The sequence below is a fragment of the Chiloscyllium punctatum genome, chromosome 23, assembly GCF_047496795.1.
Source record: "Chiloscyllium punctatum isolate Juve2018m chromosome 23, sChiPun1.3, whole genome shotgun sequence".
Taxonomy (NCBI): domain Eukaryota; kingdom Metazoa; phylum Chordata; class Chondrichthyes; order Orectolobiformes; family Hemiscylliidae; genus Chiloscyllium; species Chiloscyllium punctatum.
The window spans coordinates 51,378,457-51,397,323 of record NC_092761.1 but is presented as its reverse complement, the minus strand read 5'-3'; the positions used below and the strand labels follow the sequence as shown (position 1 = coordinate 51,397,323).

The window sequence follows — 18,867 nt, the reverse complement described above, 5'->3', positions numbered from 1 at the left end:
CTGGATTTAATATGCAGTTTTCACTCTACTTAGAGAATGTCACGATTACATTTCGTTTAAAGATATTAAAAAAGATACCAACTGGCTTAGGACTCTCTCCTGCACTGAGCTCACCAAGTGCTTCCTTTGTCTGCTCTTCTCCCTTTTAAAACTGCTGTTGTTTTGACTTTTTTTTCCAAAGTTCCAAAACAATGCAACAGCATATAAAACAGTAATTGCTGCTCCTGGAATTCGAGGAAATCACCTCAAACACCTAAAATACCTCAAAAAAAGATATTTCTGGTCTCCTTCCTATCGCAAAGATGTTGTGAAACTTGAATGGGTTCAGAAAAGATTTACAAGGATGTTGCCAGGGTTGGAGGATTTGAGCTATACCGAGAGGCTGAACAGGCTGGGGCTGTTTTCCCTGGAGCGTCAGAGGCTGAGGGATGACCTTGTAGAAGTTTACAAAATTATGAGGGGCATGGATCGAATAAATAGACAAAGTCTTTTCCCTGGGGTCAGGGAGTCCAGAAGTAGAGGGCATAGGTTTAGGGTGAGAGGGGAAAGATATGAAAGAGTCCTAAGGGACAACCTTTTCACACAGAGGGCAGAATTAGTATGGAATGAGCTGCCAGAGGAAGTGGTGGAGGCTGGTACAATTGCAACATTTAAAAGGTATTTGGATGGGTATATGAATAGGAAGGGTTTGGAGGGATATGGGCCAAGTGCCAGCAGGTGAGACTAGATTGGGTTGGGATATCTGGTCGGCATGGACGGGTTGGACCGAAGGGTCTATTTTCATGCTGAACATCTCTATGACTCTATGACTCAAGTGCTGATTAGATGCAGTTCCCGTAACAGTAAATGGGGAGGTTCACCCAGGCATTTCTACTAAAGAAACACAGTGCTTTGGTTGACACTCAAAACTTTGAGAGAGAGGGTATCCATGCACATGCACAGGGACTGGGATCCTGTCACAAATGGACTAGAACAGGAAGGATGTCCTTTATCTCCAGCCTCACTCTCATGGAGCAGTTAGTACTCCAATTTTTTTCTGAAGATCATACCCTAGCAAGATACACATGGCCAAGAACAGTCTTTTTTCAGGCAATTCCTCTAAGGTAAAATAATATAGTATTCTTTCCCTTTGGGTGTAAATCCACAACAAAGTTTTGAAATAAAGGCTCAAGAAGTGTTGCATATTTCATGGTGAGCATTTAGTATGTTATGGCTTATGCAGAGAGACCTAAACTAGTTCTTGCCACATGACCAGTTGGTTCGACTCTGTGCACCTTCTGGCCTCACATTAGAACATAGAAAGCACAGTACAGGCCCTTTGGCCCTTGACATTGTGCTGATCTTTTATCCTATTCTAAGATTAAACTAACCTACATAACCTACTATCACCATGAGACTGTCCAAGAGTCACTTAAGTGTCCCTAATGTCTCTAACTCTACTACCACTGCTGGCAGTGCATTCCACTCACCCACCACTCTCTGTGTAAGGAACCTACCTCTGACATCTCCCCTAAATCTTCCTCCAATTACCTTAAAATGATGCCCCCTCATGATAGCCATTTTCACCATGGGAAAAGGTCTCTGGCTATCCACTCTATCTATGCCTCTCAACGTCTTGTCCACCTCTATCAAGTCACCTCTCACCCTCTTTTGCTCCAATGAGAAAAGCCCTACCTCCCTCAACCTTTCCTCCAGGCTAGGCAGCATCCTGGTAAATTTCTTCTGCACCCTTTCTAAAGCTTCCACATCCTTCTTATAATGAGGCAACCAGAACAGAACACAATTTTCCAAGTGTGTTCTAACCAGGGTTTTATAGAGCTGCAGCATAACCTCATGGCTTTTAAATTCAATCCCTATACTAATGAAAGCCAATGCTCCATACGCCCTCTTAACAACCCTATCAACTTGGGGGGCAATTTTGATGGATCTATGGACACAGACCCCAAGATCCCTCTGTTCCTCCACACTGCCAAGAATCCTATCATGTAATCTGCATTTAAATTTGACCTTCCAAAGTGAATCACTTCACACTTTTCTGGTTTGAGTTCCATCTGCCTCTTCTTAGCCCAGTTTTGCATCCTGTCAATGTCCCATTGCAACCTATGACAGCCCTCCACACTATCCACAACTCCACAAAACTTCGTGTCATCAGCAAACTTACTACCTCATCCTTCCACTTCCTCATCCAATTCATTTATAAAAATCACTAAGAGCATAGGTCCCAGAACCGATCCTTGCGGAAAACCACCAGTCACCAAACTCCAGGTTGAACACTTTCCATCTACTACCACCCTCTGTCTTCTATGGGCCAGTCAATTCTGTATCCAGGCAGCAAAGTATCCCTGTATCCCATCCCTCCTTACTTTCTGAATGAGCATGAGGAACATTATCAAATGCCTTGCTAAAATTCAAATACATCACATCCACTGCTCTACCTTCATCAATGTGTTTTGCCATATCCTCAAATAATTCAATAAGGCTTGTGAGGTATGACCTACCCCTCACAAAGCCAAGGTTGATGATTTCTAATCAAACTATGCTTTTCCAAGTAATCATAAATCATGTCTGTCAGAATCCTCTCCAATAATTTGCCCACCACTGAAGTAAAACTGATTAGTCTATAATTCCCAGAGTTATCCCTTCCCCTTTCTTGAACAAGGGAATAGCATTTGCCAGGGTAAAAACAATAACTGCAGATGCTGGAAACCAGATTCTGGATTAGTGGTGCTGGAAGAGCACATCAGTTCAGGCAGCATCCAAGGAGCAGTAAAATCAACGTTTCGGGCAAAAGCCCTTCATCAGGAATAAAGGCAGAGAGCGTGAAGCAAGGAGAGATAAGCTAGAGGAGGGTGGGGGTGGGGAGAAAGTAGCGTAGAGTACAATAGGTGAGTGGTGGATGGGACGAAGGTGATAGGTCGGGGATGGGGGGAGGGTGGAGTGGATAGATAGAAAAGAAGATAGGCAGGTAGGACAAGTCATGGGGACAGTGCTGAGCTGGAAGTTTGGAACTAGGGTGAGGTGGGGGAAGGGGAAATGAGGAAACTGTTGAAGTCCACATTGATGCACTGGGGTTGAAGTGTTCCGAGGCGGAAGATGAGGCTTCTTCCTCCAGGCATCTGGTGGTGAGGGAGCGGCGGTGAAGGAGGCCCAGGACCTCCATGTCCTCGGCAGAGTGGGAGAGGGAGTTGAAATGTTGGGCCATGGGGTGGTGTGGTTGATTGGTGCGGGTGTCCCGGAAATGTTCCCTAAAGCGCTCTGCTCAGAGGCGTCCAATCTCCCCAATGTAGAGGGGACCGCATCGGGAGCAACGGATACAATAAATGATATTAGTGGATGTGCAGGTAAAACTTTGATGGATGTATAAGGCTCCTTTAGGGCCTTGGATGGAGGTGAGGGAGGAGGTGTGGGCGCAGGTTTTGCAGTTCCTGCGGTGGCAGGGGAAGGTGCCAGGACGGGAGGGTGGGTTGTAGGGGGGGAGGCGTGGACCTGACCAGGTAGTCACGGAGGGAATGGTCTTTGCGGAAGAGAGAAAGGGTGGGGAGGGAAATATATCCCTGGTGGTGGGGTCTTTTTGGAGGTGGCAGAAATGTCGGCGGATGATTTGGTTTATGCGAAGGTTGGTAGGGTGAAAGGTGAGCACCAGGGGCGTTCTGTCCTTGTTACGGTTGGAGAGGTAGGGTCTGAGGGCGGAGGTGCAGGATGTGGACGAGATGCGTTGGAGGGCATCTTTTACCATGTTGGAAAGGAAATTGCGGTCTCTAAAGAAGGAGGCCATCCGGTGTGTTCTATGGTGGAACTGGTCCTCCTGGAAGCAGATACGGCAGAGGCGGAGGAATTGGGAATGCGGGATGGCATTTTTGCAAGAGGTAGGGTGGGAAGAGGTGAAATCCAGGTAGCGGTGGGAGTCGGTGGGTTTGTAAAAACTGTTGGTGTCAAGTCGGTCATCATTAATGGAGATGGAGAGGTCCAGGAAGGGGAGGGAGGTGTCAGAGATGGACCAGGTAAATTTAAGGTCAGGGTGGAATGTGTTGGTGAAGTTGATGAATTGCTCAACCTCCTCATGGGAGCACGAGGTGGCGCCAATGCAGTCATCAATGTAGAAGAGGAAGAGGTGGGGAGTGGTGCCGGTGTAATTACGGAAAATCGACTGTTCTACGTAGCCAACAAATAAACAGGCATAGCTGGAGCCCATACGTGTGCCCATGGCTACCCCTTTGGTCTGGAGGAAGTGGGAGGATTCAAAGGAGAAATTGTTAAGGGTGAGGACCAGTTTGGCCAAACGAATGAGAGTGTCGGTGGAAGGGTACTGTTGGGGACGTCTGGAGAGGAAAAAACGGAGGGCTTGGAGGCCCTGGTCATGAAGGATGGAGGTGTAGAGGGATTGGATATCCATGGTGAAGATAAGGCGTTGGGGGCCAGGGAAACGAAAGTCTTGGAGGAGGTGGAGGGCATGGGTGGTGTCTCGAATGTATGTGGGGAGTTCCTGGACTAGGGGGGATAGGACAGTGTCGAGGTAGGTAGAGATGAGTTCAGTGGGGCAGGAGCATGCTGAGACAATGGGTTGGCCAGGGTGGTCAGGCTTGTGGATCTTGGGAAGGCGGTAGAACCGTGCAGTACGGGGTTTCTGGACTGTAAGATTGGAAGCTGGGGATGGGAGATCTCCTGAGGTGATGATCTTCTGTATGGTCTGGGAGATGATGGTTTGGTGATGGGAGGTGTGGTCATGGTTGAGGGGGCGGTAGGAAGAGGTGTCCTCAAGTTGGCGTTTGGCTTCAGCGGTGCACCAGACTACAACTGCGTCCCCTTTATCTGCTGGTTTGATGGTGAGGTTGGGATTGGAGCAGAGGGATTGGAGGGCTGCAGGTTGTGAGGGTGAGAGGTTGGAGTGGGGGAGGGGTTAGACAGGTTGAGGCAGTTAATGTCCTGGCGGCAGTTGGAAATAAAGAGGTCGAGGGCAGGCAATAGGCCAGCACGTGGTGTCCAGGTGGATGCAGTATGTTGGAGGTGGGTGAAGGGGTCCTCGGTAAGGGGGCAGGAGTCCTGATTGTGAAAGTAAGCTCGGAGGCGGAGGCGACGGAAGAAGTGTTCGATGTCACGGCGTGTATTAAATTCATTGATGCGTGGACGGAGGGGGATGAAGGTGAGTCCTTTGCTGAGGACTGATTGTTCATCCTCAGTGAGGGGAAGGTCTGGAGGGATGGTGAAAGCTTGGCCGGGCTGGGAGCTGGGATCTGGTGTGGGTGTGGAGCTGGGAGTGGGGCTGGAGCCAGTAACTGGAGTGGGTGTGATGGTGGGGGGAATGGGGGTGGAGTCATGAGCAGGGGTGGTGTTCCCCTCAGGGTGCTGGGGGCCGGGAATGGTGACAGTGGGATCTGTGCGGGGCATGCCCACAGAATGCAGGTGAGTGGCGTTGGTGGGGGCGGAAGTGGTGGCAGACATGGCAGTAGGGGTGGCGGAAGTCACTGAGTGTGTGACATCAGCGATGATGTGATGGGCAGAAGTGATGTCACATGTGATGCATGAGGAATTGTGAGGGGTGGAAGTGGTTGGGGGAGTGGCCATGATGGGGGCGAAAGTGACATCATCAATCAGCGTGGCAGTGGCAGCTGCAGCAGCCGCATGGCTAATGGCATCCGAGCAGTTCCAGAGGCCGGGGGAATTGTCTGGAATGTTTGAGGAGCACTGGTTATGGAGGTGGGTAGATAAATGTTTGTTGTACTTACAGTTTTTGATGTTTGAGATGGAGTTGAAATACTGTGTGTTGTGAGTATGAATTCTCCTGAGGATGTAGTACAGAGTGGATCCTTTGCAATTCTGAGGGAGTGTGGCCCTCAGCTGAGGCAGGGCTGACTGTAGAGAGGTTAGGTGCCGGCGCATTGCTGCAAGCGTGGAGCGGAGGATCTTGAAGGAGAACTGTTTCTGGTGTTCAATTAATTTAATGTTCAATTCAATGAATTTAATACACGCCGTGACGTCGAACACTTCTTCTGTCTCCGCCTCCGAGCTTACTTTCACAATCAGGAATCCCGCCCACCTTCCGAGGACCCCTTCGCCCACCTCTAAAACACTGCATCTACCTGCCCTCGACCTCTTCGTTTCCAACTGCCACTGGGACATTAACTGCGTCAACCTGTCTAACCCCCTCCCCCATTCCAACCTCTCACCCTCACAACCTGCAGCCCTCCAATCCCTCTGCTCCAATCCCAATCTCAACATCAAATCAGCAGATAAAGGGGGCACAGTGGTAGTCTGGCGCACTGACCTCTACACCGCTGAAGCCAAATGCCAACTTGAGGACACCTCTTCCTACTGCCCCCTCGACCATGACCCCACCCCCCATCACCAAACCATCATCCCCCAGACCATACAGAACCTCATCACCTCAGGAGATCTCCCACCCACAGCTTCCAACCTCATAGTCCAGGAACCCTGCACTGTCCGGTTCTACCTCCTTCCCAAGATCCACAAGCCTGACAACCCTGGCCAACCCATTGTCTCAGCATGCTCCTGCCCCACTGAACCCATCTCTACCTACCTCGACACTGTCCTATCCCCCCTAATCCAGGAACTCCCTACATACGTTCAAGACACCACCCACGCCCTCCAAGACTTCCGTTTCCCCGGCCCCCAATGCCTCATCTTCACCATGGATATCCAATCCTTCTACACCTCCCTCCGCCATGACCAGGGCCTCCAAGCCCTCCGTTTTTCCCTCTCTCAACGTCCCCCAACAGTACCCTTCCACCGACACTCTCATTCGTTTGGCCGAACTGGTCCTCACCCTTAACAATTTCTCCTTCGAATCCTCCCACTTCCTCCAGACCAAAGGGGTAGCCATGGGCACACGAATGGGCCCCAGCTATGCCTGTCTCTTTGTTGGCTACGTAGAACAGCCGATCTTCTGTAATTACACCGGCACCACTCCCAACCTCTTCCTCCTCTACATTGATGACTGCATTGGCACCACCTCGTGCTCCCGCGAGGAGGTTGAGCAATTCATCAACTTCACCAACACATTCCACCCTGACCTTAATTTTACCTGGACCATCTCTGACACCTCGCTCCCCTTCCTGGACCTCTCCATCTCCATTAATGATGACCAACTTGACACCAACAGTTTTTACAAACCCACCGACTTCCACAGCTACCTGGATTACACCTCTTCCCACCCTACCTTCTGCAAAAATGCCATCCTGTATTGCCAATTCCTCTGCCTCCACCGTATCTGCTCCCAGGAGGACCAGTTCCATGACAGAACACACCAGATGGCCTCCTTCTTTAGAGACCACAATTTCCCTTCCCACATGGTTAAAGATGCCCTCCAACGCATCTCGTCCACATCCTGCACCTCTGCCCTCAGACTCTACTCCTCCAACCGTAACAAGGACAGAACGCCCCTGGTGCTCACCTTTCACCCTACCAACTTTTGCATAAACCAAATCATCCGCCGACATTTCTGCCACCTCCAAAAAGACCCCACCACCAGGGATATATTTCCCTTCCCACCCCTTTCCGCCTTTTGCAAAGACCATTCCCTCCGTGACTACCTGGTCATGTCCACGCCCCCCCCTACAACCCACCCTCCCATCCTGGCATTTTCCCCTGCCACCGCAGGAATTGTAAAACCTGCGCCCACACCTCCTCCCTCACCTCTATCCAAGGCCCTAACGGAGCCTTCCACATCCATCAAAGTTTTACCTGCACATCCACTAATCATTTATTGTATCCGTTGCTCCCGATGTGGTCTCCTGTACATTGGGGAGACTGGGCGCCTCCTAGCAGAGTTTTTTAGGGAACATCTCTGGGACACCTGCACCAATCAACCACACCGCCCTGTGGCCCAACATTTCAACTCCCCCTCCCACTCTGCCGAGGACATGGAGGTCCTGGGCCTCCTTCACCGCTGCTCCCTCACCACCAGACACCTGGAGGAAGAACGCCTCATCTTCCACCTCAGAACACTTCAACCCCAGGGCATCAATGTGGACTTCAACAGTTTCCTCATTTCCCCTTCCCCCACCTCACCCTAGTTTCAATCTTCCAGCTCAGCACTGTCCCCATGACTTGTCCTACCTGCCTATCTTCCTTTCCACCTATCCACACCACCCTCCCCCCGCCCTCGACCTATCACCTTCATCCCCTTCCCCACTCACCTATTGTACTCTATGCTACTTTCTCCCCACCCCACCCTCCTCTAGCTTATCTCTCCACGCTTCAGGCTCTCTGCCTTTATCCTGATGAAGGCAAAAGCCCGAAACGTTGATTTTACTGCTCCTCGGATTTTGCCTGAACTGCTGTGCTCTTCCAACACCACTAATCCTAAAATAGCATTTGCCACCCTCCAATCATCTGCTACTACTCCACTATACAGTGAGGGTGCTAAGATCATCGCCAAAAGCACAGCAAACACCTCCCTTGCTTCCTGTAGTAACCTTGGGTATATTCCGCCTGGCCCCGGAGACTTACATATCTTCATGTTTTTCCATATTTCCAGCACATCTACCTTCTTAACATCAACCCGTTCGAACATATCAGCCTGTTTCACACGTTCTCACCAACAAGGTCCCTCTCACTAGTGAATACTGAAGCAATGTATTCATTATGCCCCGCCCCAACCTCCTCAGACTCCAGGGACAAGTTCCCTCCACTATCCCTGATTGGCCCTACCCTCACTCTGGCCATCCTTTGTTCCTGCCCGAAGTGTAGAATGCCTTAGAGTTTTCCTTAATCCTGCTTGCCAAGGCTTTTTCATGCCTCCTTCAAACTCTCCTAAATCCAATCTTCAGTTCCTTCCTGGCTACTTTGTAACTCTCTAAAGCCCTTTCGAGGGGTCTTTCATGCCTTATCTCTTTGCGGTCCTCCTACCTCTATTTTTGCCCTGTCTACTTTTTCTCTTCCTTTCTGAAGCAGGGTCATTGGACCTGAAATGTTAACTCTGCTTTCTGTGCACAGATGCTGCCAGACCTGCTGAATTTTTTCAGCAATTTCAGTTTTTGTTCCTTCTCTTCCTTTATATTGATGCATCTCTTCCCCTCTCTCCACCAAGCCATGAGTTGCCTTCTCAGTACATTTTTATTTTATTTCTATTTTAGTTTCTAAAGGCTGTAATTGTAACTATCTGTGCAGCAACTCCAATTATGCATTCTGCTGCATAAGCTATCAATTTTGTAATCAAAGCCAATTAAAGCATATTTAATTGTCATATATCTAAAGAAAATCTGATACTGACATAGAGACTGCCTCTTCCCCTTCACCAACACTGGTCATTTGGTCATATGTTTCAGGTATTGCTATCCCTGGTTGGTCCCATCTTCGATGTTTTTATTGCTCAGGGACTTTCTAATTTGAGCCCTCATTTCAACAAACTTTCATGCTGTTTCTATAATGCTGTCATTGTCTACTAACATTGAAATGCAACCTGTTTTGCAGGTTGTCCTTGGTCGCTATCCTTGTAGCAGTCCAGTTCATTCCATAACCTTGTAGTTGGTCTTTTTCAAGGAGCCATCAATTTAATTTTGTAACCATTGATTATCTTTGCTTCCCACCATCTATAAAGGCAAAAATCACACAACACCAGGTTATAGTCCAACAGGTTTAATTGGAAGCACACTAGCTTTCGGAGCGACGCTCCTTCATCAGGTGGTAAAGGCTATAAAGGCAGTGACTTCCAGGTCAATGCCACTCCCTGTACAAATAAAGTTCTTCCTCACATGACCTCTGCATCACTTGCCCCAAACTTTAAAACCCCTACTCCTTGTGCCATAAGACATGGGAACAGCATTTTTATGTCCAATTTATCTAAATCTATCATGATCTTTTACACCTTTATTAAATCTCCCTGCAAACTTCTTTGGAACAATTTCTTTAACCCACCCAGGACTAAAGTCCAATTCCTGGAAGCATTCTGGTAAATCGACACTGCAACCTTTCAAGGACTTTCACATTTTTCAAAACTGTGATGCCTAACCAGAGTTTTATTAATGTTTTGCAGAATTTCCCTGTATTTGTACTCATGCCCCATCATTTTCAAAGATCTGTGCACATGCATCCCAAATTCTTGTGTCTTAGCAAATTATTTTGATTTGTAGCATAAGTTTTTATTGCCTCTCTCTAATTTTTCTGCCAAAATGCTTCACTTCATACTTCTCTGTAAAGATCATCAACTGTCTCCCCGTGCAGATCTATGTCTCCTCGTAGATGATTTGAATCATCCCCAATTTTTTTTAGTATTCATTCGCAGGACAATGGCATCACTGGTTGGTCCAGTATTTATTGCCCTCCCTGAGGGCAGTTAAGAGTCAACCATATTGCAATGAACCTGGTGTAACATGCAGTCCAGGTCCAGTTAAGGACAGCGGTTTCCATCCCTAAATGGCATTAGTGAACCAGATGGGTTTTTCCCAACAATCAACAATAGATTCATGGTCATCATTAGGCTCTTAGTTCTAGACTTCTTTTACTGAATTCAAATTCCACCATCTGTCCTGGCAGGATTCAAACCCGGATCCCCTGAACATTACCTCAATTGATGCTCAGTTGGTGCTCTGGAGTAAACCTCAGGATTAACAGTCCAGTGATATTACCACTAGGCCACTGACTCTCCTTTTTGCCATTTCTCCAAGTTTATTTTCATTGATAAACTTTGATTGTTTTTGTGTTCCAACATCCAAGTCAGTTATATCAAAAAAGCACTGGTCCCCCCATAAATCTTGGGGACACCACTGTCTACCATCTCCCAGGTTGAAAAACAACAATTTAGCACAACTCATTGTTTTCTGTCCTAAAGCCATTTTAAAAATTCAATTTGACTAACCTATGAGTCTCAATTTTGTTAATCAGGCTTTTTTATGTGGCGCCTTGTCAAACATTTTATTAAATTCCATTGCATTCATCCTACAACCTTCTGTTACTTATCAAAAACTAAATTAGATTAGTCAAGCATAATGATCCTGGCTCTCCTCAATTAACTCAGACTTCTCCAAGTGCCTTTCAGGGAATATGGCATTATTAATCCAGAGATCCCATTCCTAGAACCCAGGTTTAAATCCCAGCATAGCAGATGATGGAATTTAAATCAAAATCTGGAATTATGACTATAATGATGATCAGGAGATCATTGTCAGAAAACCCATCTGATTCACTAATGTCAATTGCCTCGTATAGCTGACTGTGACTGCACACACACAGCAGTGTGGAATTAGGGATGGGCAATACTAGCCTAGCCAATGATGCCTATAGCCTGTCAATAAAAAAACCTGATAATTCGTTCATCTTTCCCTTGATAATTAGTTAAGCTAGATCACTCACTATTGATATTAATCTAACAAAGCTGTAGTTAGTAGGAATGTCCTTACCCCTTTTCTCGATGGGAGTGTCACATTTACACTGACTGATCCACTGTAACTTAAGTAAGAGTGAAATATTATGTCAAGTCTTCCAGCGATCATATACCCCATTTCCTGGGATGGTAGCCATTTATGTCTATTGGCTTATGTTGATCTTTCAAGTGTATTGAACCCCTCAATTTTCACCCCTTCCATTTCCTCTACCATCTTCGTTTGTAATGTTATTTTGTCCTCTTTCTAAGTAAACACTGATTTTAAAAAAACATGCATTGAGTATTCTGATCTTACCTTGTGCATCTAAATACATCACCCTCTTTATCCCAAATCCCATTAGTGAAGTGATGGAAGGCATTGTCGAAAGTGCTATCAAGTGACACTTACTCAACAATAGTAATCACACGGCACTGAGTTTTACTCCAACAGGTTTATTTGAAACCGTAAGCTTTCAGAGCCCCTGCTCCTTTCTCAGGCAGTAACAAGAGAGAATACATCAGACACAGAATTTATGGGAAAAAAATCAAAGGGTCATACAACTTATGTGAGTGTATTGAACAAACTTAGATGGCTATTAAATCTTTAATAACTTAGAATGGAGGTGCAGGTTTCAATTGATTAATATGTATCCCTGCCCCAAGATAACTTCAGGTTTTCTCAGAATAAAGGTGATACCTTAGAGGTGCGAGGCCATGTTTCAAGGCTGTTTGCATTTCATCCTGGAGCCAGACCGGTTTAATTTCTAAATTTTCATTCTGGAGCCAGACTGGTTTTATTTCCAAAGTAGGAATTTAGATGAGCAGAGAGATCTCGGTGTCCATGTACATAGATCCCTGAAAGTTGCCACCAGGTTGATAGGGTTGTTAAGAAGGCACACAGCGTGTTAGCTTTTATTGGTAGAGTTTTGGAGTCATGAGGTCATGCTGCAGCTGTACAAAACTCTGGTGTGGCCGCACTTGGAGTATTGCATGCAGTTCTGGTCACCGTATTATAGGAAGGGTATGGAAGCTTTGGAAATGGTTCAGAGGAGATTTACTAGGATTTTGCTTGGGAGGAGTGAAGGTCTTATGAGGAAAGGCTGAGGGACTTGAGGCTGTTTTAATTAGAGAGAAGAAGGTTGAGAGATGACTTAATTGAGACATATAAGATAATCAGAGGGTTAGATAGGGTGGACAGGGAGAGCCTTTTTTCTCAGATGATGATGGCTATCACAGGGGGACATAGCTTTAAATTGAGGGGTGGTAGATATAGGACAGATGTCAGAGGTAGTTTCTTTACTCAGAGAGTAGTAGGCATGGAATGCCCTATCTGCTAAGTTGGTAGACTCGCCAACTTTAAGAGCATTTAAATGGTCGTTGGATAAACATATGGATGAAAATGGAATAGTGTAGGATAGATAGGCTTCAGATTGGTTTCACAGGTCAACACAACATTGAGAGCCATAGAACCTGTACTGCACCGTAATGTTCTATGTTCACATTGACTGACTGTCTACAGATTGTGCACTTTTTTGAACAAGGTAGAATGTATCTGCAAATTCAAATCTGAAAATGCAAATTCACCCCATACATTTATATGTGTGTGTTTCTGGTCAGTGGTAGCCAGGTATGTCTATTCGCTTATGTTGGTCTTTCAAGTGTATTCAACCCCTTAGTTTTCACCCCTTTCATTTCCTCTAACATCTTTGTTTGTAGTGTTATTTTGTCCTCTTCCTAAGTAAACATTGATAAAAAAAACACACATTAAGTATTCTGACCTTGTCTTGTGCATCTAAATACATCACCTTCTTTATCCCTAATCTTACCAGTGAAGTGATAGAAGGAATTGTTGAAAGTGCTACCAAGTGACACTTACTCAACAATAATAACCATACAACATCGGGTTTTAGTTCAACAGGTTTATTTGACGTTTCTGGTCAATGATAACCCCAGAATGTTGATAGTAGAGGGTTCAGTGATGGTAACACCATTAAATGTTAACGGTGGTGATTAGATTGTTTCTAATTGGTAATGGTCACATGCATTTGTGTGGCATAAACATTATTTGTCAATCCAAACCTGGATATTATCCAGAATTTGTTGCATTTGAACATGGACTGCTTCAGTATCTGAGAAATTGCAAATGGTGCTGAACTTTGTGCAATCATCACAGAACATCCCTACTTTTGACACTATGAAGGAGGAAAGTTAGTTGTTGATGCAGCTGAAGGTGGTTGGGATGAGGACATTATCCTGAGGAACTCCTGCAGAGATGCCTAGGAGCTGAGATGACCTATCTTCAACAATCATGACCATCTACCTATGTGCCAGGTATGACTCTAACCACTGGAGATTTTGCCCTGATGACCATTGATTCTAGTTTTGATAGGTCTCCATGATGCCACACTCAGTCAAGGGCTGTCACTCTCACCTCACTTCTGGAATTCAGCTCGTTTGTCCATGTTTGATCCAAGATTGCAATGGGATCAGGAACTGAGTGGCCCCGTCAGAACCCAAACTGAGCATCACTGAGCAGGCTATTGCTGACCAAGCTGAAAAATGTGTTGCTGGAATGATTCCTGAAGAAGGGCTTATGCCCGAAACTTCGATTCTCCTGCTCCTTGGATGCTGCCTGACCTGCTGCGCTTTTCCAGCAACACATTTTTCAGCTCTGATCTCCAGCATCTGCAGTCCTCACTTTCTCCTCCATTGCTGATCAAGGGCTGCTTGAAGGTACTGTTGATCACTTCTATCACTTTCGTGATTTTTGAGACTAGAGTGATGGGTGATAATTGGCTGGGTTGGAATGTCCTGTTTTTTATTTACAGGAAAAAGCTGGACAATTTTCCAATGCTCTGGGGACATGAATTCTCATTCCACGATGACAGAAATTTGGAATAGGAAAACTAATCCAACTGCAATCAAGTAACCACTGTTGATGCCGTAATATCCCAGCTGGTTCACTAATTTAGGGAAAGAAATCTACTATTCTGGCTAAAATGGACTCTAGACCCATAAAAAATATGTCTTGACTCATAACTATCCTCTGTGCTATCAGGAATGGGCTAGACATGCCAGAAATGCACACATACTTTGAGTGATAATTTTCAAAAGGATAGAATGATTACATGAAGAGGAAAATTAAAAGAGGGGCACAGTGGCTCAGTGGTTAGCACTGCTGCCTCATAGTGCCAGGGACCTGGGTTTGATCCCACCTTGGGCAACTGTCTATGTGGCACTTGCACATTCTCCCTGTATCTGTGTGGATTTTCTCCAGGTGCTCTGGTTTCTCCCACAATCCAAAGATGTGCAGGTCAGGTGTTTTGGCCATGCTACATTTCCCATAGTGTTAGGTGCATTAGTCAGGGGTAAATATAGGGTCGAGGAATGGGTCTGGGTTACTCTTTGGAGTGTCTGTGTGGACTTGTTGGGCCAAAGAACCTGTTTCCATACTGTAGGGAATCTAAAAATCACACAATACCAGATTATAGTCCAACAGGTTTATTTGGACTATAACCTGGTGTTGTGTGATTTTTAACTTTGTACACCCCAGTCCAACACTGGCATCTTCAAATCATGAGGAGGAAGATAAGACAGGTAAAGTGAGAATTTAAGCACTTGATGGTAGCAAATTTAAAAAGGCAGAAATTTTCTACCAGTATGTAAATGCTAAAAGTATGTTAAAGGGTTGAGTTGATTTTTTATTAATTTATTCACAATCAATGGTAACCCATTGAGTGGCTGATTCAGTGAATGCCATCAAATGTCTAAGGACCATTGTTGGATTCTCTCTTGTTGGAGCTGATCACAAATGTTACTTGCCTTTTATCAGCCAAGCCTGAACACATCTAAATGCAGGGAGACCTAGACAATAGATGACTTCAGAATCTGAGGCATTGTGAATAGTGCTGAACATTGGGCAATCAACATCGAACATTCCCACTTCTGACTTTATGAGGTGTGAAGGTCAATGGTAAAGCAACTAAATACTGTTAGGCCTAGGATCCTGTCTTGAGCAAATAGGGTTTCTTGTTGTACAATAATAGTGTTCCTTCCTCTGAGCCAGGACACCTGGGTTCAAGTGCCACCTGCTCTAGTGGTGTGTAATAGTGTCACTGATAGGGTTGATTAGAAAATATTCTAAGGAATTCCTGCAATGGTGTTCCAAGTTTGAGATGACAGATGTCCAACAATCATAACCACCTTTTTTTCATGTTCTGTATGACACTAATCAATGGATTGTTTTCTCCTTGATTCTCATTTACTCCAGTTTTACTAGGACTCCTTGCTGACACACTCAATCAAACATGATCTCAACCTTAAGGGCAGTCATCCTCACATCTTTGTTTAAGTTCAACTCTTCTGTCCAAATTTGGACCAAGGCTGTAATGAGGTCATGGGATATCCAAACTGACACCAGTGTGCAGATTATTGCTGATTAAGTGACACTTGGTAAAAGCTGTTGATGACTTCCATCACTGCTGATGACTGAAAGCTGGATGATGGACCAGTAAGAGGCATGGTGGCATAGTGGTTAGCACTGCTGCCTCATAGCACCAGGGGCCTGGGGTCTATTCCACCCTCAGGTGACTGCCCGTATGGAATTTCCTCCAGGTGCTCTGGTTTCCCCCAACATCCAAAGATGTGCAGTTTAGGTTGCAATGCTAATTTGCCCATAGTGTCCAGGGATGTGCAGGCTAGATGGCTTAGCCATGCGAAACACAGGGTTACAGGGATAGGGTAGTGGCGTGGATCTGGATGGGATGCTCTTTGGGGGGGTTGGTGTGGACTCAGATGGCCGAATGGCCTACTTCCACACTGTAGGGATACTATGAAATAGGCCATGTTGGATTTGCTCTTTTGTGGACAGGAATTGGGCAGTTTTTCACAGCATTAGTTGAATGTCAGTATTGTTGCTGTACTGGAACAACTTAGTTGAGGGTACTGCTAATTCTGGAGTACAAGTCTTCAGTACTGTTGGCAGAATATTAATAGGGCAGAAAATCTGCAGTTCCAGATAGGTGACAGCTCCCCTCAGTTGAAACAAGTCTAAACCTAGAATTCATAAGTCGACATATACAGAGAAAATGTGCAGGGCCATTGACTTCTGAATACATCCTAAAAAATGACAAAGGCATTTTCACAACTTCAGCATCTTCTGAAGAGAGTTCCAGCTGTCATCAAGTCCATCCTGGAAATCAAGTTCTGGGAGCTGGAAAAGAGGACAGCAATCAAGGAAGTGACAACTCCAACAATTGTTACTCCTGCAGTGAGGAAACCTGGAATTCTAAGCATGCACATAGATCCAACTAAAACTCAATAGATCTCAAAGAAGTTTTGAAGAGATTGCATTATTTCATGCCAAACATAAATAAATTTTGCTGTTACTTGCAAAGGCAAAGGTCTTTATGAATCTCGTTGTGAAGTCAGCAGTTTTCTGAGTGTATTCTGGACATTATTTGAAAGGCATAGATAGTTATGCAAAGTGTTTGGCATTTCAACTGTTCTGGAAGAGTATTAGCACAGACAGCATGAGAGGGTTGAGGATTTTCCAGGAGTAGAAGCAGCAGCAAGGCTGTGGATGATCTCATACTTCATGTGTGTGGAGCTATTACAGAATCATAATTTAGTGCAATTGCTGGATAGAGCTGGATAGATGAACCTGGAGATTGAACAACAAAAGAATTCAATTGAAATATCTACAATCAACCACATTATTCATGCATTGACAGTAAAAACACCTTGAATTCCGACAGGACAAGAGCTATAATAAAGATGGAGCAACCAAAAGATGTGAAAGTACTACACCAATTTATTGGATTTTTAAAGTACCTGATGTAATTTGTCAGAGTTGAAAGTTCAAACAAGCTCACTGCTATGAATGTTCAGTTTCACGGATGCAGGGGAATTAAGCATAAAAACAGATTAGTTATGCTGAACCTTTATAAAGCTCAGGTCTGTTTAATTATTTATGAACAAACAGACCTCTAATTCCCAAGGCCTCTCCTGGTTCCAATAATAAGAGATATTTAGACAGATATATGAACAGGCAGGGATACAGATCTTGTGCAGGCAGATGGGATTAGTTTAGAATGGCATCATGGTTTGCACCAACATGGTGGGCAGAAGGGCTTACTCTTTTGCTGTACTATTCTAGTTTAATATTCACTCCTGTCAAACAACTAGTGACTACAAAGTCAATGTTGAGGTATTACAACATCAACAATGAAGATACGTGATATCAACCAGACAGGAACTTGAGCAACAATCATATAGCAAAGACTGAATCATATAGCAGAACAACTGAAAACCAAACTAAAAGACATTTCTAGAGAAGGAGCCTCATTCCATGAACAAGACAAACAGCCAATAACAAATATGTGCATATCATTAGAAGATCTGAATGATTTAAAATTCTATATGTAATATATGCAAAGCAACAGACAAAAATTGGACAGATGAGAATGAACAATTTTTACACAAATTGTCATTTTCTTTAAAACCTTTATATTTGATAACTTGCAAATGAAAATAAATAGACATGCATTTTTGTTTGGTTTTGATGAAAAAGGGATGGTTGGAAAAATATGTTTGTATATACCCTCTGACTTGCCATACACATGATCTCCGATGTAGTTACTTTCTGTCTAGAGGCATTAATGCAGAAGCCATTAAAGACAGCACATGAAACAGTATCCAAAACCCAATCAGGAGCATGGGCCTCTCTAAATTTATCTACATATGTTTATATTTCTTAATGGGAGCATGTGCATTTTGTCTTGCTTCCTCTTGTGCCTGAACACAGGTTGTAAAACGTATATGGAAATGAAGGGTTAGACGCAAGGTTTGTGAAGGTTTGTAGCTCAGGTTGAGGTTTAGGGTGTAGGTTTGCTCGCTGAGCTGTAGGTTTGATATCCAGACGTTTCATTACCTGGCTAGGTAACATCATCAGTGGCGACCTGATATAAATAGATATAAATAGAAAGCAGGAGACAACAGCTTCGCTTCACTTGGAGGTCGCCACTGATGATGTTACCTAGCCAGGTAATGAAACGTCTGGATATCAAACCTACAGCTCAGCGAGCAAACCTACATCCTACACCCATGAAATGTTAGAGTCAAGTTCACTTTCTTTGGGCATTTGAGTACTCTGATCCTAGAGACCAGGATCCTGGACTAAAAACAAAAATTGCTGGAAAATCTCAGCAGGTCCAGCAGCATCCATGGAGAGAAATCTGAGTTAATGTTTTGGGTCCAGTGACCCTTCTTCAGAACTGGTAGCTAGGAAAATGTTGTTTAAAAATCACCAGGTTGTCGATGTACAATGTACAATTGGGTAATCCAGAAATGACTTTATTGGTTGTCTTTGAAATGTGGCTAATGCATTTTCATACCAATTGGCATGAGTTTAAATTGGTATCATTCATCTGGTGTCACAAAGGCCAAAACTGTCTTCATTCTTTTGAATAAAAGTTCCTGTTAGTATCATCTGACTAAGGCCAAGTTAGACATGTAAATTGCTTTTCCCACTTTCTCAATACAGTCTTCCA

General features: G+C 44.8%; 1 protein-coding gene across 1 annotated transcript in view; it reads left to right on the top strand.

Moving 5' to 3' along the window:
- Window positions 1-18,867, top strand: part of LOC140493980 (pannexin-3-like) — a 79,293-nt gene that overhangs the window by 9,574 nt on the left and 50,852 nt on the right. The gene's annotated exons all lie outside the window — the stretch shown is intronic.